Source organism: Sitophilus oryzae, unplaced genomic scaffold, assembly GCF_002938485.1.
Source record: "Sitophilus oryzae breed Bouriz unplaced genomic scaffold, Soryzae_2.0 scaffold_1867_pilon_pilon, whole genome shotgun sequence".
NCBI classification, from domain to species: domain Eukaryota; kingdom Metazoa; phylum Arthropoda; class Insecta; order Coleoptera; family Curculionidae; genus Sitophilus; species Sitophilus oryzae.
This window is the reverse complement of record NW_022146576.1, coordinates 166,415-192,639: the sequence shown is the minus strand read 5'-3', so window position 1 is coordinate 192,639 and position 26,225 is coordinate 166,415. Positions and strand designations below refer to the sequence as shown.

The window sequence follows — 26,225 nt, the reverse complement described above, 5'->3', positions numbered from 1 at the left end:
ATGAATGCAACATAAAGTTTAGACTGCTGCTCTTTTACTTTTTCCTGTAGCTGGTGGAGGGAAAATATGGAATCGACGGTGCCACGGTTGGTGCGAAAACCCGTTTGCGATTCTGGAAGGATTTTTTCTATATGTGGGTGCAGGCGATTTGACATAATTTTTGCAAGAATTTTTCCTCCGATAGCTAATAGTGAAATTCCCTGGTAATTTCCGCAGTCTGATGCACTTCCTTTGTTCTTAAATATATTCACTATATTCGCGTTGCAAAAGTCCTGAGGTACCTCTCCGCTTTCCAATATGATATCGAAGAGAGCCTTAAGATGACCAATAAGTTCTTTACTTGCACACTTATAGATTTCCGCCGAGATTACGTCACAGCCAGCTGATTTGTTGTTTTTAAGCTGTTTTATGAATGCCATTATTTCCTGTTCTGTTATTGGGATATCTAATATATCGAGGCTGTTATACTGAGGTATTGTGTTTAGTGCTTCCATATTGGGGTTGTTTTCTTGGTTAAGGATATGGCTGTATTGCTCTTTCCAGCGGTTTATAATTTGCTCTTCCTCTTTTAGAAGTTCGCCATTTTGTGCCATGATTGGACAAAAACTTGATATATATAATATCTAACTGACACACCACTGACAATGACAAATAATTTATTTCTGGAGGTATTGTGTATAGGTGTTTTTCAGGTATGTTTTAATATTTATTCGTTTTACATAAAGAAATGGCAATTAAACGATATAAAAATGCTTCATAACAAATCTAGACATATATATCTTTCATTTAAAAAAAGAATCATCAAGATTGGTGAAGTAGTTTCGGCGGGATGGATGTAACAAAAAAACCCTTTGAGCTTTTATATATGTATGGATTACTCTTTGTTATTATCACTATTAGTCCAACATACAGCAATTTCAAATAAAAAATAAATATTATTATAAGTATTATTTAAAAATTTAAGTATTATTTAAAATAATTAAAAAAAATCTAATTTTAAAAAGTTTTAACGTCATGTAACTTTAAAACTATGCATTTCCATACCCATGTTTATAGGAACTTTTTTTCATATTTTTTGATGAGGAATCAAAGGTACCTACTTATTTTATTTATCAGGTACCTACTTATTTTAAACTTTCGCAAGTTAATAATACTAAAATTTTTAAAAGAACTTCGAAAAAACGATAAGAACTGGAAAAAAAGTTCAAATAAAAGTGGAGCGTCAAATTTTACATAGAAATGATCTCTATACTTTTTTGAAAAAAATCTTTCAAAATTAATTTCTAGATCTTTTAAAGCACTTATATCAAAAATTCAAGTTTTTACCAAGACTATTGTATTGACGTATTTGAAGGCCTATTTTCTTGAACTATTTGAATAAATTGATTAAATGAAAATACCAAAAAAGGCACCCCTAAAAACATCAAGTGTTAATTTAAATTCTCCCTGTTTGAAGTGAAGGGCCCACTCATTGAAAAAGAGAAACGCACGCCTGTAAAAGACCAACAATCAGGGGTACACGGGTGGAGCCCCACGAGAAGAGATTATTCGCAACATTACAGCGTTGGTGACAATGTCGGGCTCTTGTTACAGGATTACGCCGGGATGGGAATCACAAGCATCTGGATCAACAGGGACGGATTTAGAATTGATAGACTATTTATTTATATAAAGCTGTTTCTGAATAAGTGTCCACTATTTCACAAAATGCATTTTCAAGTATTTTTAAGGTAAAAAGTTTATATAAAAATATGTGTTTTAAAATCATTTATTTTCGAGATACAGGGTATCAAAGTTTTGAGAAAAAAATTGTTTTTTTGGAATATCTTCGTAGCCACTCCAGAATTTTATGCAATTTGGTATGTCTTTTCACCTATGCTTTTCACCATTAAGGGACATTTTTCGGTAAAAAATGTTTTTTTAAGTGCAAATATTTTCAGGGCTGGTAGATCTCGATAAAAGAAACATATTTTTTCTTTACGGTTTTTCAAACAAGTCTAAAATAGCCAAGTTATTTTACTTTGAAAATAATTAATGATTTTTTGTTTAAATTTTGAGAACCACTGAATGATTTTTTCTGCAATGATTTATGTTGCAATATTACTAAATTTTACGTTTTTAACTAGAAATTTATAAAAGATCGAAAAATAACATATTTTCGAAAAAAATTGCCAAGAAAAAACTCACTGGCGTGTATCTGGGGTCAAAATATACCACCCCCAAATTTTGTTTAAATAAAACATTGAATTTGTAGCAAAAATATTTAAAGCATTTAAAAATATTTTAAGCTATGTCTTTTAACCATTTTTTTATTTTAAAATACTTACATATAATATTTTGTTTTCTAATTAAGTTTTATAATGCATTCATTAATAAATATATAGAGAAATATAAAACTTACTTTGTGTGGCAGACCATTGAAACTCATTGCATTTTATTTATATTTAAGGCTGTAAAGAGAAAAATCTTAAATCGTTTGATTAATTTTTAAGATAACAGTGTTTAAAAGTAAACACCTCTTTTGAAAACTGGTAATTTTGACCTCCCTTAAACATAAAATGTCATAAAAGTCCTAAATCACACAGAGGATACCAAATAAGATATTTTTGCCTCTCACCTTTACGAAGTGGATCAATTAAAACAGAGGATACTGATCAAGCCTATTCTCAATAGTAATCAAGAAATTTTGTAAAAATAATGTAATTCGTTGTTTCTTGTTATTTTTTATTTGAAGACTTAAACTACACTTTCTTCATTTGATAATAATTATCTACAATATAAACAGCTACAGGCTTTGAATCTTCTGTTTTTCGTTTCTTTTTAAACCGGAATATGAAATATTGTTAGTACGTGCCTGTGCATGTTGTTCTATCGCATAAAAAGACAGGTAGTCTATTAAAGGACAGGACTGATCAAAGAGGAATTGTACAAATCTGGCGTGATGGGCGTGGTAAGTCCTATTGTTAAGGGTTTAAGGGCCTTTAATACACGTCACTTGACAGCTACTGGTTTCAAACAAACAGCGGCGCGTTTATTATTTTTTCTACATTTTTATCACCTTGAAGTAAAATTTTTCTGAAATATTCTATGAATGTCAATTTTTCGATGTTAGTCTAATAGTTCACTAGTTCCTCAATTTTTATTATGATAAATAATAATTAAAGCAGTTCATACTTCTTTTTAATAGTGAAGCTGTAAAAATATACTTTAACACTACTAAAATACTATACGATCGAAAAAAATGGCATCAGATTTTGCTTGGAAATAAATCTAAATTATATGGCGAATGTTATCATTTCCAAGCCAAGTTGGCGCCATTTTTTTATCATACTGTATCAAAAGAAGTTAGGTTAGGGATTAGCCAGGGATTTTTAAGTGAATATTATATGTATCGAAATATAGTTAAAACGTCCAGGGAAGATTTCGACAGAGGCCATCTAAAATTGACAGAAAATAGAATTTGTCTGTGAATTAAAATGACAAACACAACTCTCACTGTCCAGGATCCGTTTGACAGACTATATTATGCTACTAGAGCTCTTGTTTCAGCTATTCTTTCAATATGTCCCAGCCATCTCAGTCTTTGTGCTCTTGCTACTCCCGTTATACTCCGTCGACGATATCGTTGTTTTATTTCTTCGTTTGTTCTTCTGGTCCACCATGTTGCCTATCTTCTTTCCTCCCAAAATCTTCCTCATTGTTTTCCTTTCCCAAATCTCTAGCCTCTTAGAATTTTCATATTTCAGTTTTAGATGCACATAGTACTATTGGTCTACTATTGGTATTGTTTGGTACTTTGTAACTTTTACACTTCTAGAGATGTTTTATCTCTTAATAACTCTCTGTAGTGCATTTACACATCTGTTTCCTGCCATTATTCTTGACACAATTTCCTGAGTGATATTTGGTTTGTATATAAGTACGGTTCCTAGATATGTGAATGTATCCACTGCCTCAAACTTGTATCGTTTCCCTCTTTCGGAATTTACTTGTATACTTTCCTTCTCAAAATCGCTATGTCACCACTTCATAAACTTATTTTTCTTCTCATTAAACCTACTTTTTACTGCGCTTGACCTTCTATCCGATTTCTTGCTAGGATAACTAAATCGTCTGCAAAGACTCGTGCAGTAATTCACCTAACCAAAAAATAACTTTCCCCTACGCTACTGTTTTCACTTTATTCCAAAGAGGTGTTGCTCAATACATCGACCAAAAAATTGCCAAATATGCGGTAAAATTGAGCTAATGGTACCTTCGATAAGATCCGAGATTTGCTTTCTGTAAATTCCGGTATCGCACAATAGGGACTCGAGAAGCTTGACAGCAAAAGAAGATAAGATAAAAAGGACTTAAAATATGTACCTACACCTATACTGTGCCTTTAACTGTACCCATGATACAAAATATTGCATCATGTACTGTGCCTATAGTAAGTATTCTTTATTTTATTTAGTTCCTAAAGCTGATTTGCTATAGGACTTAAATAAATCGTAATAAATATAAAGTCAAAAGTAATTACCATTACATATTTCTGTATGGACTGGTTATGTATAGTCTGTTTTATGTAACAAACCAATATATTAATCTAATAATGAAATTTAGGATCTGGAAACCCGACAATTTCGAATACATGCTTTTGTTTGTCAAATGACGCGAGCTAAATTAGAACCAATTTCTGACTTGCGATTGGGCTGAAATTTGGTATATTTGTGTATCTTCAGTGGCAATGGTTGGTACCACGATACCACGAAGCATAATATGAAGTAGTGTCTGGCAGTCTTGTTCAATAAACATTGTTAAAATATGTAGTAGGAGTATTTATGTTTTTCCTACATCTATTTTTTAACTTTAACGGTTTTAATAATGCCTCAGTTCTCAGTTTAAAGCAATGTTGCTGTCAAAAAGTCCGCAATTTGAAAGATTTTAACATTTAACAAGAAATTAATAGATACATGTTTATCTTTCAACGCGCGTCTTATTACACACATACCATAACTAAACCAAAGTGCTTGATGTTGAAAAGAAATAAATAGATAAACGGAAAACATATCTAATAAGTGATCTGATCATGGTGTCTTGCACGATTAATTATTCTTGGTTGAAGCAGTCATTTTAAGCAATGAAAATTTTTTTAAACAGACTTTATAATACTGCTGTCGAGTATCTATTACAGCACTTTTGATCGTGTTATTTTTTTAACTAAAAGTTTATCATCGGTGTCCAAAAATTACCAGAAATAACTGTGAGTGTGCGTGTCTGCACTGGTGTACACTGATGTATACGGTTACGAGTTGTTGAGGGCTGAGCCGTTTAATATTATTACATAACTTGGTAATATTTGAGGGGTAGTTTCATCTCGTTGGAATTTGACTTTTGAAAAATCCGTTTGCCAAAAATAAGCTTTTTACGTCAAGCGGTTTAAGAAGAATCGTGGTTAATCTATTACCCAACTTTTTGGAACATCCTGTATGATTTTTTAAAGAATTTCAAAATATGTAAAAACCAAAATAAATTATGCGTGTCGAAGCGTTTTCCCGAAAGACTAACCGTTTCTTAAATAACAAATATTGTAATATTTGAGGGGCGTTTTCACCCTCTTTGAATTTGAGATTCGAGAAACCCCTCCTTATCGAACCTCTGCACCCCACAGTCAATCCGTTTGCCAAAAATCAACTTTAAACGTCAAGCAGTTTAAGCAGAATCGTGATTGAATGGTCATATTTTATAAAACACCCTGTATAAATTTTTAAAAAATCTTAAAATATGTATAACAACAAAAAAATATACGTGTTTAACAGTTTTTCCGAAAAACTCACCGTTTTTTAAATAAAAATATTGTAATATTTGAGGGGTGGTTTCACCCGCTTGAAACTGGAACTGAAAAGTTTCTTCTTATCAATGAACCTCTACGCCTAGAATCAGCCTGTATGTGCAAAATTGAGCTTCTTACGTTGATTGGTTTGAGCAGGATCGTGATGAATCAGCTGGTCAGTCCTTAAGGATTTTTATATATACTAAGGAGCTGGCATAGGTTAGTCTTGAGGTCGAGATTTCCGTATGCAGGAAGAGTACAATACGTTTATAATGTACTGAACAAAGAGAATGGTAAACACGTTTATGAAACTATACGAAATGGCTCCGAGCCACATACATTGACGTGGAAGGGATATAGCAGATTTGTCGCAGTCCACCAGTCCAATACCACAAGTTCTAAGGGAAGTACACCTTTCCTCGTGCGTTCAGCTTCACGATTTAATTACATCTCGCGATATTTTATTTGTTTATTTATTAACGAGTCGTTGTAATTTTTGCCCAGAGCTTGAAAATTTTTAAATGCAAGTTAGAAACACTTGCATTTTTGGTAAAAATAAGTGGAATTGAGTTGGTGTTCGACAGTGGTCGCGCTATTAGAACTCTGAATTCAAAATGAATCGATATCTCAAAATCTATTAAACATAATTGATTGTAGTTTTTTCAAAAACTTTCTTAACATTTCTGATATATTTTCTTCACAGACAGTATGTAAAAATATTTATAAATAAAAAAGTTACACGATTGCTGAAAATTGCTATGTACTAAAAGTAAATTGATGAGTTGTTAAAAATTTTTGAATGAAAAAAAAACAACCGTATCCAATTTAAACATATTGTAAATGATCAAAATAAAAAAGTTTTAATATCTAAAGTGGTTTTTAAGTTATGGCGTGTTCTGTGTTAAAAAGTGGAGTTTTTAAATTATCGCGATTACTGACGTTTTATCGTTATAAAAAAATGGACACCCTAACGGTATCCTTATAATCCCATTCCAGATGTTCAGAAACATATCTAATGATTTTATCTAGTTATCTTTTCGAAAAAAAAGTCGTTTAAAAATAAGCGGTCTGCGATCGTGATTTTACTTTACCTGATAGGGAAAGGCGTACCGGCAACGCCGTAACAGCACACCGTTGCAATTATCTCACTCCGACTTAATAAGATCCCTATGCGATTTACTTCCACACATGCTATAGAAGTTCCGACCCAAAAAGTAACAGTTGCCAGCACGGTATTAGTATAGATTTCTTCAAAATAAAATTAAATGCCAACGTTAAAAATGTGTGTTTGAACATAAAATAAAATTATCCTTTCAAGATCATCTCTTTATCCAGGTTATCGGGTGACACTATCCTTCGGCCCGGCGAAAGGATGCTTCAACTAGATTCCCGTCTTCCTCGAACTTGTCTGCACCTGCACATAACCATGACGACGGTCAGGGACTCTGCGCTATTGGGATATCCTCCACCGACCAGACCGGTAGAGCGGACTAGACAGAGATGAGCGAGGGGTGGGTGTTCTACGTAATTGAAATGATTACCGTTCCCGTGAATTAATTACAGGACAGATGTAACGGGATATTCTGGACGGTATATAAATCAGGGGACATTAGTAGCTGATTTTCGTGTAATTTACGGTTTTACATTAAATCTAACGATGTGATTATGAAGAAGTTGTTACGTTGGGGTAATAATGGGGTTGTGTGTGTTAGAGATAAGATTAACCATCAGGGGATACAGGGTAGTAGCTAATTATTTTGTTTTCGTCATACTATATTGTTATATTATTATAACATAAGCAAAATCAGAATGGAAAAGATGCATATAACGTCCGCCGGACGTTATCATAACGGCCGGCGGCCGTTAAGTTTCTAAGGTAATCGTAACGTGTGTCACCTGCAACAATGACTATTTATTGTCAGTTGGACTTTTCAAAAATTGGGAAAATAGACCATAGCGAGATGTCGCGAGAAATTCCGTTGGAAATACAGGAGGAAGCGGCTGCGGCTACTCAAAATTATACTTCCGACTATAACCAGAGAGAGATATCAGCAGGAATATGACAATTTTTTGAAGTGGCGGCAGGATAGAAGTATAAACAGCGTAAATGAAGCGGTATTGCTGGCTTATGCTAAAAGAATGTCTGAAATGTATTCTCCTACATCATGTGGACAAAGATATCCATGCAAACTTGCGTTGAAATTATATGAAAAGCTTATCGACATATCAAGGTAAAACCATTATATTCTTCGATATTTAATCATACTCATCTAAATTATATTTGTTCATAGATTTGGTAAATGTTCTACCATGTTTCTGAGGCGCAAAAAGGCGAGGTTATTCACCAAAAAGCCAAGTTCTGTCGGAGGAATGGCCATAAAATAATAATTTTCTACTGGTTGCATGCCGATGATTACACCTGGTTACTCAAAGAAAGAATTGTATTGGTGCTTGGTATTCTTGGAGCTTGTAGGCGCAGCGACTTTGGTTACTCACAGTTGATGATTTCGAAGATTTCGGAGAAAAATATTCTTGTCTCATTAAATACTAAAAATAAGAGAAAGATGGAAATTTCTTATTCCAAAGCAGACCTTCCGTTTGGTACCTATAGTTTATACAAAAATACATCAACCTGCATACCGTAACTTTGACAATCCAAAATTTTCATTGGTTACAAGAGAAGAGGCAAATTGTGTTAAACCAAATCGTCGGTATACATACCATCGGGGCGTACCGCAGAAAGTACAAAATTTTTGAACGGAGAATCAGAACTACGTTATACAGGGCATTCATTTCGTAGATCATCAGCAACCAACGCTCGCCGAAATGGTGGTGATTTACTATCTTCAAAGGGCCTAGAGGGATGGGAGTCTTCAACAGTGGCAGGAAACTTACATAGAAAAATCGGTTCCAAAGAGATGATAGAAAATAACAAATCAACTTTTCCATGATAGCTCAAAATAATGTGTCTTAGTGGATACAAATGTTTACCGTTTCTTCAGTAGCATCATCTTCTTCTGAAATCTGTATCCCTACGGAGGATTACCAGATTTCAGAACAACAAGTGCACTTTTAATTTTCAGTGTTCTTCTGTCACGAAAATGAATTTTAATTATAAGACATTATATTTTTTTATCCTTGCATATTATTGTTCCGGTAATTTGTTGATAAATGGTAGTGTTTGTGCTCTAAAATCGCGGTATGACGAAAATCTAGGAACGCAACACGGCCGATAACAAGAATAGCGGCCTTGGCTGCTTATGATCCTCGGCTATCGCCTCGGATCTAAAACTTCAGCCAACCGTTATTTGTTGTTTATCGGTACTTATTACGTTAATAACTATAAAGTAAACTCTCTGTTACCGAAGAAATAATTGAAATACTTGTATACTACAATAGGGTGCGGCATTATGATAGAAAATACAACTTGTTGCGGCATGAGTTGAATATGATGATAATAAGTTTTTACAATGAAAGCGTTTCGAAATTGACAGTTTTGATATTTGAGATTCAAGGTAATTATTTTGAGCACTAGTATCTAAAAGTGATACTTGTTTTAGGCACTAGTGCCTAAAAGTAAAAAATGAAACGTTAGAAACAATGAAAATATTTATTTATTATAAATCTTAAAGGTACAATTATTTAAATTATTAAAGTAAATACAAGAGGCATCCAACTTTTCGTCTCTTCGAGAAATGCAAGTTGTAGGAGTCGGAATAAGTAAATTTCTTGTACTGGCAATGCTGGTAGCTTCTGCTTCTACGTGAACTGCTTTTAATTCCTTATTTGGCGTATCTTTCTGTCCCATGATTCTTTTTGCTATTTCGGTTTTCCGTTCAATTGAATTTTCAATGTAACCTTCAGCAACTGAGCTTGATCGCCAACCTCCATGTCGCTTTAAAACTGTTATGTCCGCTCCTGAATCTGCCAGCTTTGTTGCAGAGCTGCGCCGGAAACAATGACCAGTGTATTCAATGGCGTTGGAGAGTCCAAGAAATCCCGCTATCTTTTTTGGCAAACCCCAATTATATTGATTCCAATTGGCAGGGTACAGCATTGATTTTTTCGATACGCCGAGAAAAATCGCTGATGTGTCACATTAGTGGTCGAAGTTTTGCTGCCAGGGGTGACAGTAAAACCGGAAGGTGGAAACAGTTCATTGGCGCGGTTCTACCCGAATAGAAAGCATTTATTAGACCGAAAATCTGAATATTTCCTATATGATTTCTGTCAATTTCTGCTACAGGTTTCTGTTTTATACGTCAGCCTCTTCTTTTTGTCTTTTGTCTGTGTGTCAGCGTCAGCTCCAGGAGCCTCTATGTAGCAGGTCAGACGCCATTTTAATTTTTGCCGTTTAGATTTGATTGGAAGTTTGTTTCTGATATTTCGGCTGAAATTTATAAGTACAAAGATGTTTTTTGATATAAAGTTCCTTGTTAACACTTTAATAAAGTATATATGATATTAATTACATGAAGAAAATGATGAAATCGACGTTTCGGCGTGTAGCAGGTATGGGCCATATTATAGGTAAAAATAGGTAATATATTAACTGTTTTTATATTTTTTTAGCTTTAAACCCAAGGATCTTGGGATATTCTTTCAAGGATTTTTCCGTATCTCTACTTTAAAGACTGATCGGTGATTTTGAGCAATTGAAAGCAAGTTATACAAGGTAAATTATGATTATTGAACTATTATTAGCCTACGTTAAATTTCTACAAGATGAACAGAAATGCGTAATTACATATCACATAGGTACCTATTATGTATTTTCATAGCAATAATGCTATAAATCTATGTATGTAGATTATTTTTAAAATACAAATGAGGTATTAGATGTATATGTATCATATTTTTTATTCATTTTATTTTCATTCAAGTCCTGTTTGATTTAATTCACAAAAGTCTTATGTAGGTACCTATATTTATATTTTTTACATATTTTTTTTGATTCCAGGTTTTGTGTGGGTTCCGGTTGCCTTTTTCCTGCTTCCAGTTATTTATCCGTGAAGCTGTGAAAACATTTATTTATCTTCAAGTTTCTGTAAGTCAATGCACTGTTACTTTACTAATTCGCTTTAACACAGCATCTCTGATATTATTTAAATATTTAATATTGATACAGTAGTTTATTGGTTTATAGCTCTTTAATTGTGTTGATTTGCATATTTACATTGTTCTAAATTCCAAATAAATATTTTTGAGTAATTTTGTTGTATTATTTACTACTAGAAAGAGTAAAAAGTATATTAACCCTCATTTAAACCTCCCGAACAGCCCGCCATTAAAAACCGGAAACGGAAATAAATTTCATAAAATTGAAATTGTCATGTCTATGTCATGTCAAATGTCCCAGCCGCCATATCTGAAAATTAGTTACCCAGGCAGCCACGCTGTTTCCATAATTTAACATTGACTTGACACTTCTTCTTGTATTTATTATTTTATGGTTTTGCGTACTTACGAAATACATGTAAGAAATTGATACCATCTATTGGCCCCTCAGTTAAAAGTAAAACCTCTTGGTAAATGAGTTTTTGTATTCGGAATCTGCACACTAATAAATGACTGACAATCTTTAATGGCGTCTACCTACGGTCAAAAACGTGATTTCTTCTCTTCTACATGCTCCAAATACTCCAACGATTAAGACAACTTTAGCTAACAGGAATTCTTTGTCATCGGCTTCTTTCATAAAGCGTTAGATTTCCAATTTTGTAAATACTTTTTATTTCTTTGCCTGATATCAGGAAGCTTTTCTTTTTAGAAATGCAATAAGGTTTGTGAATTTGCTAATATCTACGTTTTGGGCTAATTGAAATCATAATGCAGAAGCATCGGAATATTTTCTCCATAGAGTTGACGGCTTTAAGGTAGTGGATAAATTCAGGAAATAGGCTAGCAATACCTTTTCTGTTAATACCTTTGCTGTTGACAGGTCTTATATTTGACATCTCCAATAACGCTAAACCCACAGATAAAGGAAACAAGTATAGATTGGAATGCTCGGCTTGCCGCCAAAACTTGTAATTGTTTTGGGGTGCATACGTTGTACGGGATCTGCCGCTGCTATAGCGGTTGCTAAGCACAATCGTAAACAAGAACAGAAATAATTTTTAATATTTTTTTTTTCAAAAAGTCTCGTTAAAGAATCTTTAAAAATTATAAAATCTTTCAAAATTTAAACTGCCCTCATTGAAAAATACCGGAAAGTACTTAAAGGGTCCATTTTCAAAGTAATTATTGCTATCTTGTGAGTTTAATTTAAATTTTGTTTACTTAAACTCATGATAATGGTGAAAAAGTGGTATTAAGAACTTAAAAAGCTGTGTGAACTGTGAACTGCAAGAACCATCGTGGATCGTGGCATAACGTCGGTTTCCAATGTTTCATAGATATTTCATACATGTTCTTATATAAAATAAAGTTCCTTATATGCAACACACTGTATTTTATTTAAAAAATGAAAAGAAAATAATCAAGTCGAATAAATAATATTTGGCGACATAATTCCGGAAAAAGTCGAACTGCTCGGAAAGTATCAGTTTGTAGATGATCATTCGACATTGAGAAAAAAATAACCATCCTTTCCAAACCACACAAATTCTTGTAAATAAAATGTGACATCAAATTTGACAACGCCAAATTAATATTTTTGCTGGTACTTCAATCTAGCTTTCCCTGGACCGTATTATAAATTTTTCAAATTTGAAGGTATATTTTTGTAAATAACATTTAAATCCCCAGGCCCATTACGAATAAAACAAACTTCTAGGCGAATGTACAACTTTAACGCCTTTTCAAAAAAGTCTAATAAAACTTTTGCATAAAATCATCTGGATATGATGCAGTGGCGGACTAAGCCTGTCGGGGGCCCGGGGCGGCGAAGCTGAATGTGGCCCCCGGTCTGTTTAGATAATGATATACTTCTAATGCACATTTTGTAAAAATTGAATGATGTATGTATAATGGCTGACAAAATTCAAGTATTTATAAGGGTGTCCCAGGCTGAGCCTACATTAGGATTTCTAGAGGAACTACAATATCTAGATGAAATTTTGTGCATATCATTATCATTATTTTTTCGATGGAAATCCACTTTTTATTTCGCTCGTGAAAGGCTTTCGTTACTTTCGTTTGTTACTTTTTGACTATACATGTTCCTGTACCTGAAATAAATCGTTTTTAAGTTATTTAAGATTTAGCTTTAAAGCGTAAATGTTTCTTGATTTTAACCAGAATCTTATGACAGTATATTATCGATCATCATTTCCAAGGTAACTTTTTTTATGATCTTACGGTATATTATTAAAATATCAACTATTAGATGTCACTAAAGAACGAAAATACAAGATATATTATTTATATAAATACACTTTTTAAACTTTTAAGCAGATGTATAGTTATAACATAGGAAATTTAAATAATTCATTTTCTGACAGATGGAAATAAATTGTATGACTGTTTGACACTTAATGTCAAAGGAAACTAGATAAAATCAAGAAAAATATACGTTTTCAAACTAAATCTTAAATAACTTAAAAACGATTTATTTTAGGTATAGGAATATGTCTAGTTAAAACGTAACGAATTGGAAAACCTTTTCACTAGTGAAATAAAAAAAGTGGGTTTCCATTTGAAAAAAAAAATATTTATGATAATTTTTTAATCGTTCAATTCCATGACAGCTACCGCCATTATTATATGACATTTGAACAATTTAATTTTTGAAATAGATAGCCACATGTATTTTCTTTATGTCACAGGGGCTGTGATAATCACTAAATTTGACTTTTAGGCTGTACAAATTTTTTTGACAGGTAGTTTTTTTCGTCCAAAAATTTCAAAATTTTTTTCTTAAAAATGCTTCCAGGGAAATACCGCGACAAAATATTGCCATTTTATAAGTCCTTCAAAATCCGAGGGGCCCCTGGAGGGGCCCCTTCGCGGTGACCCGTGGCCCCCGTTATGCTAAAAACTTCTTTCACTGCTTATCAGTAATGAAGCTAGAATACAAGTTATGCTGTGCATTGGTTGTAATTTAAAATGTTTATTCAGTAAAAATAAATATTGAAACCATTGAAAAATAACTTAAAAGTTAAAATAAATAAATTCAGTCTGAAAATAATATAAAAAATAATAATTATTCGATATTTTAAACAAAGAAAATTACCCCTTGATTTAATTTCCTAAATAGAAAATGCCATTGACAATTACTGGGGCCTGATAATTGATAATTAAGTAAATATCTGCTTCCATTTATACTGTTTATAGTTGGCGTATACAAATGGTTTGCATACTCCACCTACAAACTGCTTTATAACTACTGAACACATATTGGCCTTGTTTGCCAGTTGAATAAAAAATTACTTATTAAGATGCGTATTCATTATCGCACGAACAGACGAACGAACGAATGTACGCTAGTGGAATGGACAGGGACCACGAGAGAGACCGGAGGCATTTTGTTGACAAACTGCCTTTGATGTACCGACTCGAAACGGATGGTCGAGCGAACGAACAGACGAACGGCCGCATGCGTTCGGTCCCCGTCTAAATATACCGCGCTCGTTCGTTCGTTCGTTCATTCGATCCCGGTCAGATAATGAATACGCGCCTGCTAAAATCGGAGGAGCCCCCTGAAGGGGGCACGGGGCAGACCCCTTCCGCCCCCTCTCTTAGTCCACCCACTGTTGATATGATGGAGAGAACGTGTAGGATAATATTTGATCTTTTAAAATTACATGAGATTTCCTATATCCCGTGTTCCGATGCACTATACGGTATAGTAGAGATGGAATGAGTTCCATGGAAGGTCGATTTAAGGGGTAATAGGGACGCACTATTAAATTTTTTAGACGCAAGATGGTAAAAAATTAATAAAATAATTTCGCAGTAAAAATAATAGCATTCATAAATTCCTTGAATCAGTTAAGAACAGAAATTTTAAAATAACATCGAAGATCTAATAGATTTTTTAAAGTATTGCTAATTTATTTAAAACCATATAAAGTATTTTTCAGAGACGTAGAAGAGAACCTTGATGGTATTTACTTTAATTGAGCTTACTTACACGAGATATGATTCCCATTTTTTAATGAACTTAAGAATTTGAGAAACATTAAAAAGTAAAAAAAAATATTCATAATAAAATAATTACTTTTTTCCATAGCAACTGTTAAAATCGCCTTATATCTATCAAAAATAGTAGATAGGGTAGATTAAATGATATTTTAACAGCGAGGATAGGTTAAAAACTTTATTTCTTCTCGCACGTTTTTTAATTGCTTCCATTTCTGAACGTTTTTGTATTCCTTTTCATAATTTATTCGGGATTTAAATTGAAGTAGTTTGAATATGGCGTTTGTCGTCTTAGCCTGAATATCTGTTGGTAATTTACTTATTTCGTTTTGAGCCATTTCTGGCTCCAATTCAATCAGCAATCGACACGAAAGAGAATTAAAAAATATTGACTCAAAACTGACAACTAAAGAGACAGCTTTATTTATTTGTCAAATTACATAGAAACCAACGCCAACCCAGCACTATATTTTTTATGAATAATTCCTTCAAATATGAATTTCTGAATATTTTTTGAAAACGTAGCTCACTATGGAAAAAATATTGTTTATACACGATAAAATTGCATTATCGTCTCCCGAAATCTTTTCATAGCTAATTTTTAATTTTTAGTAAAATTTTAATGTAGGAAAAGGAGCGGATTAAACTTCAGGTATTATATGGTTGAAAATCCTCCTGGATAATATTTTACAAACCTCAAAACGCATGAGTGATGGATATGGAAAATTATTTATAAACATATAATTTTACAAGAAAGGATGTTTTATAAATTGCACTTATATAACTAATTTCCAACCGAAAACGATACCTAAATATAATAGAAATAAATAGCACTACTGGGGGCCTGAGTACTTGAGCTCTACGAAATATTTTTTAAAGTTTACATGGTTATTTAAAAAAATACTTAACGAAATTTAATTTGGACAATTCTAATAACGCTGCGAAAAAAACAGCTAAGCATTTTAAATTGCTTTTCATTCCTTTTTAAAAAGATGTATTAAAACACCTAAAACCATCAAACGGTTCATCTTTATCTCCTAACCCCCTATTTTAAACCCTCTTTGCCAGCTTCGAAAAACCACCTATTGGCGTGAAATTTTCTCTGAATAAAGATTAACCCAGCAAGCTCACTTGTATTGGTTGGAGCTTTCAAGCTCCACCCATTAGAAGGGAAAACGCTCTGATTTATGTAGATATCCGAATGCATAGCTGGTGCAAAGCTTGAAGATTAGTTTGACCGGTATGGGGATAGTTGTAATAATTCTAATATGCAGAAGTGCATATTATTTTGAGTGAAAAGTAGTGTTTATTCAATTGAATGGCATACAAATGCAATCTTGCTTGTTGAAGATAAAAATTTTAATTTAAAGATATGGAAATTGACGCTTCCTCAAATTTACTTCAAACGATTCCCAAAGGTAACCAATTTTCCCAAAACAATTTAGGTTATTATTCAAAATTAATTTATTCTTTTCCAATAACAAACTGGACAGTGCTTTTGCAGTGACAAATTTCGGAATCTTGTGATACAAAAAATTTCAATATTGTGAGTGTAAACTAGCAATGGCAGTGTTCAAACAACCAACAAAGTGGTAGTGTCTAGTGTACAAAGTGTGTAGATGAAAAAAATTGACCCTGTATGGTGAGAGTTTTAAAAAAGGAGTGACGGAAGGAGATACGAAAAATGTTGGATTCTACTTTGGAAATAATAGGAATCCAAAGGGTACCGAAAGTGTTGTTTTGAAAGTGGACACTTTCGGAAAGAAGAATCAAATTACATTTCCTCCGATCCAAAATTAAGACATCCTCATTTTTTATTACCTCTTTGGTAAAATTTGCTTATTATGAATCTAGATAAAGAGATAAAATGAAGAAATATACTTAATCTCCACGCACGTTCTTATATGTAATATCTAAGATCACGGTTTTCTAAGAATATCTTAAAATTGATACTAGACAAAGAAGTTAGAGCATTACAGGGAGCGCATACAGATGTGTAAAATTGCGTTAAAGCTTGAATTCTTGTAATATTTTTACAATGAGGAAACAAACGTTACTGAAAACAATGAGCTATGCATTTTTCTTTTCTTTGTACCTGTACACTAAAACAGTTTTTCTTAAAAGTGTCGGGGCATCTCTAGCTCCTAGAATCAAAAAACTCGGGAATTGTTTAAGTGCAGACATGAAGTATGTACTGGGATGTATTTCAAGGGAAATATTTTTTGAATTCTACAGGGTGGCTTAAAAAGGTAATGAGTGGATCAGAGACTATTTTTTTTAAATTGAACACCCTGTATATTATTGCATTTTTGGCTTCCTTTCAGATCACTTTACATGATCCTAAGATATGAGTAAATCTATTTGGATAGTTCCAGTGATATTAAATAATAAATGAAAAATATATATTTTTCAGCCCTTCTTAAAAAAATTATTAAAAATACAAGAACTGTTCTGACATCAAAACTATATTAGGTATTTACTTTAGATGGTCTGTTCTTACTTTGCTATAAAATATAGCAATCGTAAATCATACAGGATGTTCAATATTCTACGCCAAACTTTCTAAAATATAAAATTATTTTTCTTCGTTTTTTCAGATGGAACACCCAGTATATTATTTTTTTATTAGATTGAGAATTAAAAAATGAACATTTTTTGTATTTAAAGTATTTCAAAATTTTTAATAGTTTTGAGGATATACGCAGTATTATTTCATATGGCGCTTTCAACACTAAAATACGAAAGAAAAATCATTGGGTGGCTTTGATAAAAATTTACTGTGTAAAATGGCCATATGAAATATAAAACCGGGAATATCTGCGAAACCGTTAAAAATTTTGAAATACTCTAAATACAAAAAGTGTTCATTTGTTAATTCTCCATCTATTGAAAAAAAAAATATACAGGATAAAAAAAAATATACCATTTAAAAAAACGAAGAAAAATTATTTTATATTTTAGAAAGTTTGGCGTAGAATTTTGAACATCCTGTATGATTTACGATTTCCATACTTATAGCAAAGTAAGTACAGACTATCTAAAGTAAATATCTAATATAGTTTTGATTTCAGGATAGTTCTTGTATTATTAATATTTTTTTTAAGAAAGACTTAAAAATATATAATTTTTATTTATTTATTAATATCTCTGAAATTATCAAAATATATTTACTTATGTCTTAAGATTATGTAAAGTTATCTGAAAAGAAGCCAAAAATGCAATAATATACAGGATGTTCTATTTTAAAAAAATCATCCCGATCCACTCACACTTTTTTGAGCTTGATATCAATATTACAATCTAGGCGGCTGCCCGGGGCGCCGTATACGAGGGGCGCCACGACGGCAACTAAAATATTTAAAAACGGTAATCTAATCAAAGAGTAACGAATGACCAGATCAATAATTAATCGGTACTATCAATTTCCACATTAAAATATTACCAATTACCACACCACATAGGGAAGAATATCTGACTAAACATTATAAACACTACTAGACGTATCCTATTATAGTTTACTGAAATTATGCTCAAAAAATTCTTTGCACGAAAGCTTTGGGATAGTTTTAATTTCTTCCATTCTATATGTTTTTTGGGTACTCTATACGAAACTGGGATTTGCAAATTCATTTTCGTGGAAAAATCTTAAACAAAATAAAATAAATAAAATATAAATCTGATTTGTTCGCGGTATTTTACTTATAATTCAAAAGCTATTAAGTTTTTGTAAATTACGTTTCTTTCTATAATTCTTGTTTTTATAAATTTTCTCTAAACAAACTGTTTTGGGTCAAGAGCCAGCAAAATTGACAGTTTTAGACTGACTGCTCAAAATCGCACTTTTTCTACTACCCTTTTATTTGTTATTAATGGCTGATGTACCCTAAAATTATATATCGATATCCTTATTATCCAAAAATAAAGCTTATAAGTTTGCCTCATTAGTTAAATTAATTTATTAACAGTAGTGGGAAAATATATTAATCTTTTGGTGATTTTCATTTTCCCAATTGAATGTGTATAATAATACACAGAAAATTGTAACAGAATCGTAGAATTTTCTCATTAGAGCAAGACAAAGGAGTGCATCTCAATCACTGGCTGAACCTCATTTTAAAGTCCACAAAACTGTATTTGATCATAAACTGATTGTGCACGAAATAAATGATTGTAAAAAAGAAAAGAAAATTTTCTTAAATTCTTATAGAAAAATAATGCAACTGCTTGAAACTAAATACTAATATTCAAAGATTACTTATACCAGAACGAGACTTCCGAAGTTGGAATCATATTTCTCATAATTCTATATACCGGGCGCGTCTCAAAAGTGGCTCACCCCTATAACTTGTTTATTTTTTCAGAAAAAAAACGAAATTTGGTATGTTTGTATACGATATAAATTAGGATTAATTGACGTATTCAATTGTTTTTGGTCACTTCTGTTTCACCAAAATTACTGCTTTTGAGATTTTAAATGGCCAAGGACAAGACACGAAAGAGCATTAGACGATCAAATCTATTTTCCAGACTTCTTGTTTAAAAAGTGCGTGTTTTAACAGAACCATGGCACTCTAGATTGAAACCCGACATAATGTTTTGGACGAAAATGTCAAAAGTTGACATATGATATGTCATTCTACTAAAGGTGTCATTTTCTATGTCAAAGCAGAAATATACCGAGGTGCCATTAAAATCAAAGGTTTAGTCATTTCCAGTGAAGAAACAAGTGGCTTCTAACAAGTGTCAATCAATCTAATTTATATCATATACCTAACTGTCCATAATCGGCCCCTACTTAATAATAAAAAATTAAAGAAGTTATAGAGTTGAAGTCAATTGAGACGCACCCGGTATCTAAAACAACCACAGACTAAGTTAGCAGAGAAAGAATTTTGATGTATCTTTAAGTGAAAATTTATTGTTACAGTAGCATAAAATATGCTTAGTTGTTGTTAAAGGATAGTATTGAAAGAAGAGAAAAAGAGAATTATAATAACATTGGGGGGGGGGGGCGCTAGATGGGGTACTCGCCCGGTCTCAATATTTGCCTTCCGCCGGCCCTGTATATAAGTAGCACAAAATCATTAAACATGTTTATAAATTTATATTATAATTTTTACTTTAGATACGATTTATTTGTTTCGATTTATTTAATTTATTTGGAAGTATGTATAACCCTTGTGTATAACTTTTACCTTTCTTAATACATTTTTACTCTTTTTTATTTCGCAAGAGATATCATATCAAGACTTTTAGAAATATACAGATAGAATTAAAAATTCAAAAAATGAAATCGGTAGGTGTTTGCCTTTTAAAAATAATAATACTTTTAAATAAAAATAAATGGTTTCCATTCCACGTTTCCCTAGAAATTTATTTATTTATACCGGGTGCGTCTTAAAAGTGGCCCATCCCTATAACTTGTTTATTTTCTTTTCAGATAAATAAACGAGATTTGGTATGTTAGTAATATGACATAAATTAGGATTGATTGACGTATTCGATTGTTTTTGGTTACTTCCTGTTTCACCGGAAATGACTACAACTTTTGATTTTTAAATGGCACCCTGGGTGTATTTTTACTTTATTCGGTAGAACAGAATGACATCTCTGAATAGAATGACATATCATATGTCAACTTTCGACATTTTTGGAAATTTTCGAAACACAGTTTGAATGGGTTCCACTAGCTCTATCCGTAGAGACCTCACTGACCGTTTAGCTACTTATACCGTTTCCGAGACATTTGCGTTTTTCAATTTTGGCAAAATTTCAACTTTCAACGCGTTTTCGATTTTCGACGAGTTCTATTAAAAAAAACGAAGAAAAGTTATTTGTCTTTTTAATTTTAGAAAATATGACGTAGAATTTATAGCAAAGTAAGTACAAACCATCTAAAGTAAATACCTAATACAGTTTTGATATCAGGACAGTTCTTGTATTTTTAATATTTTTTTTAAGAAAAGCTGAAAAAAAATAATTTTTATTCATTTATTGATATGGTCTATAAAATGAATAACTTTGAATTTTGACCCTTATTTTTTACCAACATGGCAAATATAAAATCCCTCTATCAAAAAAGTTACTGATATTCTTTAAATTGAGTGCCTGAACGAATCAGATAGGTAACTCTTTTTAATTTCGTGAAATAGAAAAGGAAAATAATAAAACAAGTGACAGTTCTTCCTCTTCTTGCAAAAATCAACACGAAATGTCATAATTGACAAAAGTAAAATGTCATCAGCTTTTGACATTTCTAAATATTAGACCAATGCCGTCTCAAATAGAACAGCCACGGAGCGAGATTTATGACGTCACGCTAGTTAGATACTGCGGATTAATAAATATGTTGTAGAATACATGGAAAACATAATTATTCCTCGAATTTTTGGTTTGTATTTTAAAAACGATATAGTTGACATGAAATATACATAATATACAGTTAATATCATATTTACATATTTATACAAACCATACAAATGCAGCAAATGTTTTACAATTTACAAATAATGAATAGGTACTGATAATGGGTAATGATAATGGGTAAAATGTAAAATATATTTTAAATTTGGGGTTTTGAAAATCGATCTAATTTAAAAAAAAACATTCAATATCTACTAATAGTGATGTATTATTATTTACATTTACAAAATTTATATGCATATTTTGCAAGTATCAATGTTCGAAAAATTATATTTGCAAATAATACAATATCATAGAAAAAAAGGCGTCACCGATGGCTATGAAAGAAAGATCGCTGTCATTTTATATGTAAAATTATTCTAAAATTTTTGATTTTCTTGGAATTTAGGTTCGGGAAAAACGCTGATTAAGGTTTCATTTAGTTTTTCATTTTTTTTCATTTGGCTTCGGCTAGCATTATAGCCTTCATCAGTGTTGTGTTATATGAAAAAAATAGTGTCGAATATAATCCAAAAAATTACATATAAAATATACTAAATATATATGTTACTGTAAATGTCCGAAATGCGGTAAAACCTAGGATTTACCAAAAGCAGGTGGTAGTAAAAACCAACCAACCTCACCAAATAACCACCTAACCAATGCATTAACACCCCCCAAATAACCAGGGTAACCAATGCATTAAGACCCTCCAAATAAGCAGGCTAACCTAATTAGTTAATGCTTTTGTTAAATCCTAGGTTTAGCGCGCTTATAGTAACATATATATATATTTATTAATTAATACATATTTATTAATCCGTAGCATCTAACTAGCGTGACGTCATAAATCTCGCTCTGTGGCTGTGCCATTGGAGACGGCATTGCGTCATGATGGCCGCAAGTTGCTAACTTAATAAAATTAACACTAGAAAAGCCCGCGGGAACTGTCAAATTCAAAGTTATTCGTTTCACAGACTATAACTGTAAAACTATCGAAATATATTTACTCATATTTTAGGATTATGTAAAGGGATCTGAAAGGAAGCCAAAAATGCAGTAATATACTGGGCGTTCCGTTAAAAAAAATCATCCCAATCCAGTCACACTTTTTTGAGCCACCCTAAAAAGTTAAAATTCTTTCCTGAAATCACATCCTAGTAAATACTTTAGGTTTGCACTTAAACAAAATTCCCAAGTTTTTTATTCTAGACGCTACAGATTCCAGCACTATTGCCGGACCTTGTACAGGGTGGGTTAAATTGGACGCTTTTAAAGGGAAACACCCTTTTCTATAGGAAATAGACGAAAACTAATATATGTGTCTGGAGCTCAATTTTTATCAAAAACATGACGGTGAAAACGGCACATCGATATCTATTACCGTTTCGGAGTTACGGGGTGTTTTTTTTTCAAAAATGTGCATTTTTAAAAAATCGCTATAACTTTTTTGCTATGGAAAATTTTGTATTTTTTTGAAAACATTTCCAAAGCACCTTTTTACGTAGAATGTAATAGTTTGAGTATATTTTAAAATTAATAATTTAAGAATTATCAACAGAAAATTTGATTTTTTATATGGGACACCATGTATATCTTTAATTAATTGAAAAGAATTTAAAATTACCTTTGCAAAAATATAGCATAGTTCTATTTTGCTCGATTCCTCATCGAGATATAGAGTTTTTAAAAATTCGCCCGCTTTGAATAAGTAGGCTTTGAACGACGCCGGCTGTAATGAAAAAAAATTCTAGCTGTGAGCAGCAATTAAAACGAAAATAATATTGGCAATGAGAGATGCAAAATTTTAAAACAATTTAAGCTATAATTAACAACATCAACACGTTTAAACTATATCTAATAACAATAAAAATTAATAGCAAACCAAGACATGAGATTTTGCTACAGGTGTTCGACATGTCGACCGTCTTCTCTCATGGACAGAAGGGACCGTTTTTGAAGATTTCTCGCGGAATTCATTAATTCAGTGAGGGTGAAAGATACCCTCGCATAACCGCTAAGTACTTCTAATTCTTGTTTAGATTATACAGGCAAAATAAGAACCTTTATTCTTTCGCATAGATAAAAAATCAACTAAGGATTACAGGCACTAAGTACGGCGGCCACGACGGCCAACGGCTGGGATCTTGGTTAGCTATTCAATTATTCTCGAAATGGGTGCAAAAATTTGCTGATAACTTCAGCCTTCTGATGCGGTGTCTTCGTTCTGCGGTGCAACGCGTTCTGCATTGCTGCCTCGTCTTGATGGAAACATATGTTTTCGAGTTCCATTAGTGGCAAATCATCAATAAAAAATTCAAAGCCAACGAGTTAAAAGTGGCGAACTTATAAAAATTCTGTATTTCGAAGGGGACTATAACAAAATATAAAGTGTGCTATATTTTTGGAAAGGTAATTTTAAGTTCATTTCACTTAATTAAAAATATACAGCGTATCCCAAATAAAGAATCAATTTTTTCTGTTGATAACTCTTAAATTAATAGCTTTAAAAAAATATAATTACACCATTAAATTCTACGTAAAAAAGTGCTTTGGAAATGTTTTGACAAAGAAAGTTTTTGTTGCGAACTCATTGACGGTTTCGGTATAACCAAACAGTATAAACCAAACCAAATCAAAAATATGAAATGATCTATGTTTTAGGTTCAATGCATGTGCGAAGCACTGCAACAAAGAGGCGATTTAGAGCGATTAGCATCCTTCCTATGGTACTTACCTTCTTCGGAGTCGCTGGACAATAACGAGAGTATATTAAGGGCCAGGGCTGCAGTGGCGTTTCATAAAGGGTTCTACCGAGAACTGTACTCGATTTTGGAATCGCACGCGTTCCATCCCAGATGGCACGGCGAGTTACAGATTTTGTGGTACAAGTCGCATTACAAAGAGGCGGAGAAAGTGAGAGGTAGACCTTTAGGTAAGTTTCAGTTGAAATTGATTCGTTTAAATTAATAGAAAATTTTTCAACTTTCATATAGTAAATTACACAAGCAACAGTGTAAAAATATTTTTATTAGAAGTAAGGTATCCGTTCTATGTAAATGTAAAATATCCCTTCGATTGGAGTAGGATAAGCGTGTAAACGGAATACCCTGTATATTTTGCCATTTTTAAATTCTACGATAAATTTTAAATAAATGAAAAAAATGCTTTGTTTAGTGACAGATAACCGATTCTTATGAGTTACGTTCATTAGAAAATTTAACTCCAAAATAATAATTTCTATATTAGCAGTTAAGTGGCAAGAATCCTTATATAATTTTATTATATACCTCTACTGCAAGAAATTTGTTTTCTATTTTATAATTTGGCTTGCCTGAAAAAAAGCCTTTTACCATCCTTTTACTATCGATAGTTGCTCTTCGGTGGTACGAAAGTACTACCATTGCACGCAGGCCGCTATCTCCCGTTCGGGACTTAATATCTAACCGATACTTTCCGACAAGTCGGAATTAACTATCTCTGCGCTGTGGTTGTCATTTTGTGGATCTCCCAAGCTCACCTGATGATGGAGTAGGGCTCCGAAACCGGTAGTGAGAGCAGGTTGATCCGCATTATGACAAACACAGCGTAGAATTAAATTTCTATATTAGCATTTAAGTGGCAAGAATCCTTTTATAATTTTATTATTTACTAATAACGGAGATACCGTATGATTTCAACTAAAATGGGACACCCTGTACATACATTATTTTAAAAACTATAATATCTATTAACTTATATATATGATATAATATATTAACTGCAATATATTAATTATCTAAAGTACTTAATATTGATATTCTTACAAAAATTTGATTTTTTTTATTAATGCATCAAATGAAAATAAGAAAAATGAATGTGTTTCTATTTAAAAAGCGACTTTTTATAGTTTGTGTTTAAATTTATTAGCGAAATTAAGTATTGCAAATCACCTGAATATATTTAGTTCTATTTCCTTCACCAATTTTAATACACTATCAAATTTTCAAACTTTTATTTACCGGTCGAAAAAAAAAACGGCGTCCAGTTGGCCTGGAAAATGTTTTATGTAAATTTTTAGTAACTGACGTCTAGAGATTGACCTCCCTAAAATTATCATCAAATGTCATTCCCTAGCCATCTTTGATGCCGTTATTTTTTATCATACGGTATTAATGTTAATTCAAAGAAACTTTTCTTTTTAGGCGCAGTAGATAAATATCGCCTGCGTAAAAAATACCCTCTTCCTAAAACAATTTGGGATGGCGAAGAGACCGTGTATTGTTTCAAAGAACGAAGTAGAAACGCTCTGAAAGAATGTTATGCTCGTAATAGGTAGGTAATATATCAAAACTGAACATTTATTTGTGTAATTTAGATCATTTTTAAATTATTATTATAGATATCCAACTCCAGACGAGAAAAGGGAATTGGCAAAACGAACGGGTCTCACATTAACACAGGTCTCAAATTGGTTTAAGAATCGAAGGCAAAGGGATAGAACACCACAATCTAGGCCGTAAGTATGTATTGTAGATATGAGCAACAAATCGCAAACTGCGATTTAATCGCAGTGCATTTATTTACAATCGCAACCTGCGATTGGGTCTCATAGGAAAGTGCGATTACGATTTCTTCTATTTGCGAGCTTCAATTTAGGCAACCAATATTACTATAGTCGCGATTTGACATTTTGTTGCGAGTTGCGATTTTGCTGCGATTGTGATTCTGTAAACTAAGACCGTGATAACCTGCTATCTGCGAGTTTGAATTTTTAGGAGTTACAATTTGCAATTTTGTTGCGAATGTAATTTTGTGGTTCATTTGAAGCTGAAGCATTTTATATACAGGGTGGTCCGAACTGTATTCCGGAAACTTCGGCAGCATATTCTGCAGATAAATATGAGTAAAACAGTTCGTATAAATGTATGTCCCTTCTTAGTTT

General features: G+C 32.3%; 1 pseudogene; it reads left to right on the top strand.

Moving 5' to 3' along the window:
• The window catches only part of LOC115883277, a 44,625-nt pseudogene extending 18,822 nt beyond the window's left edge, over nt 1-25,803 (top strand).
• Nucleotides 25,804-26,225: the final 422 nt, after the last annotated feature.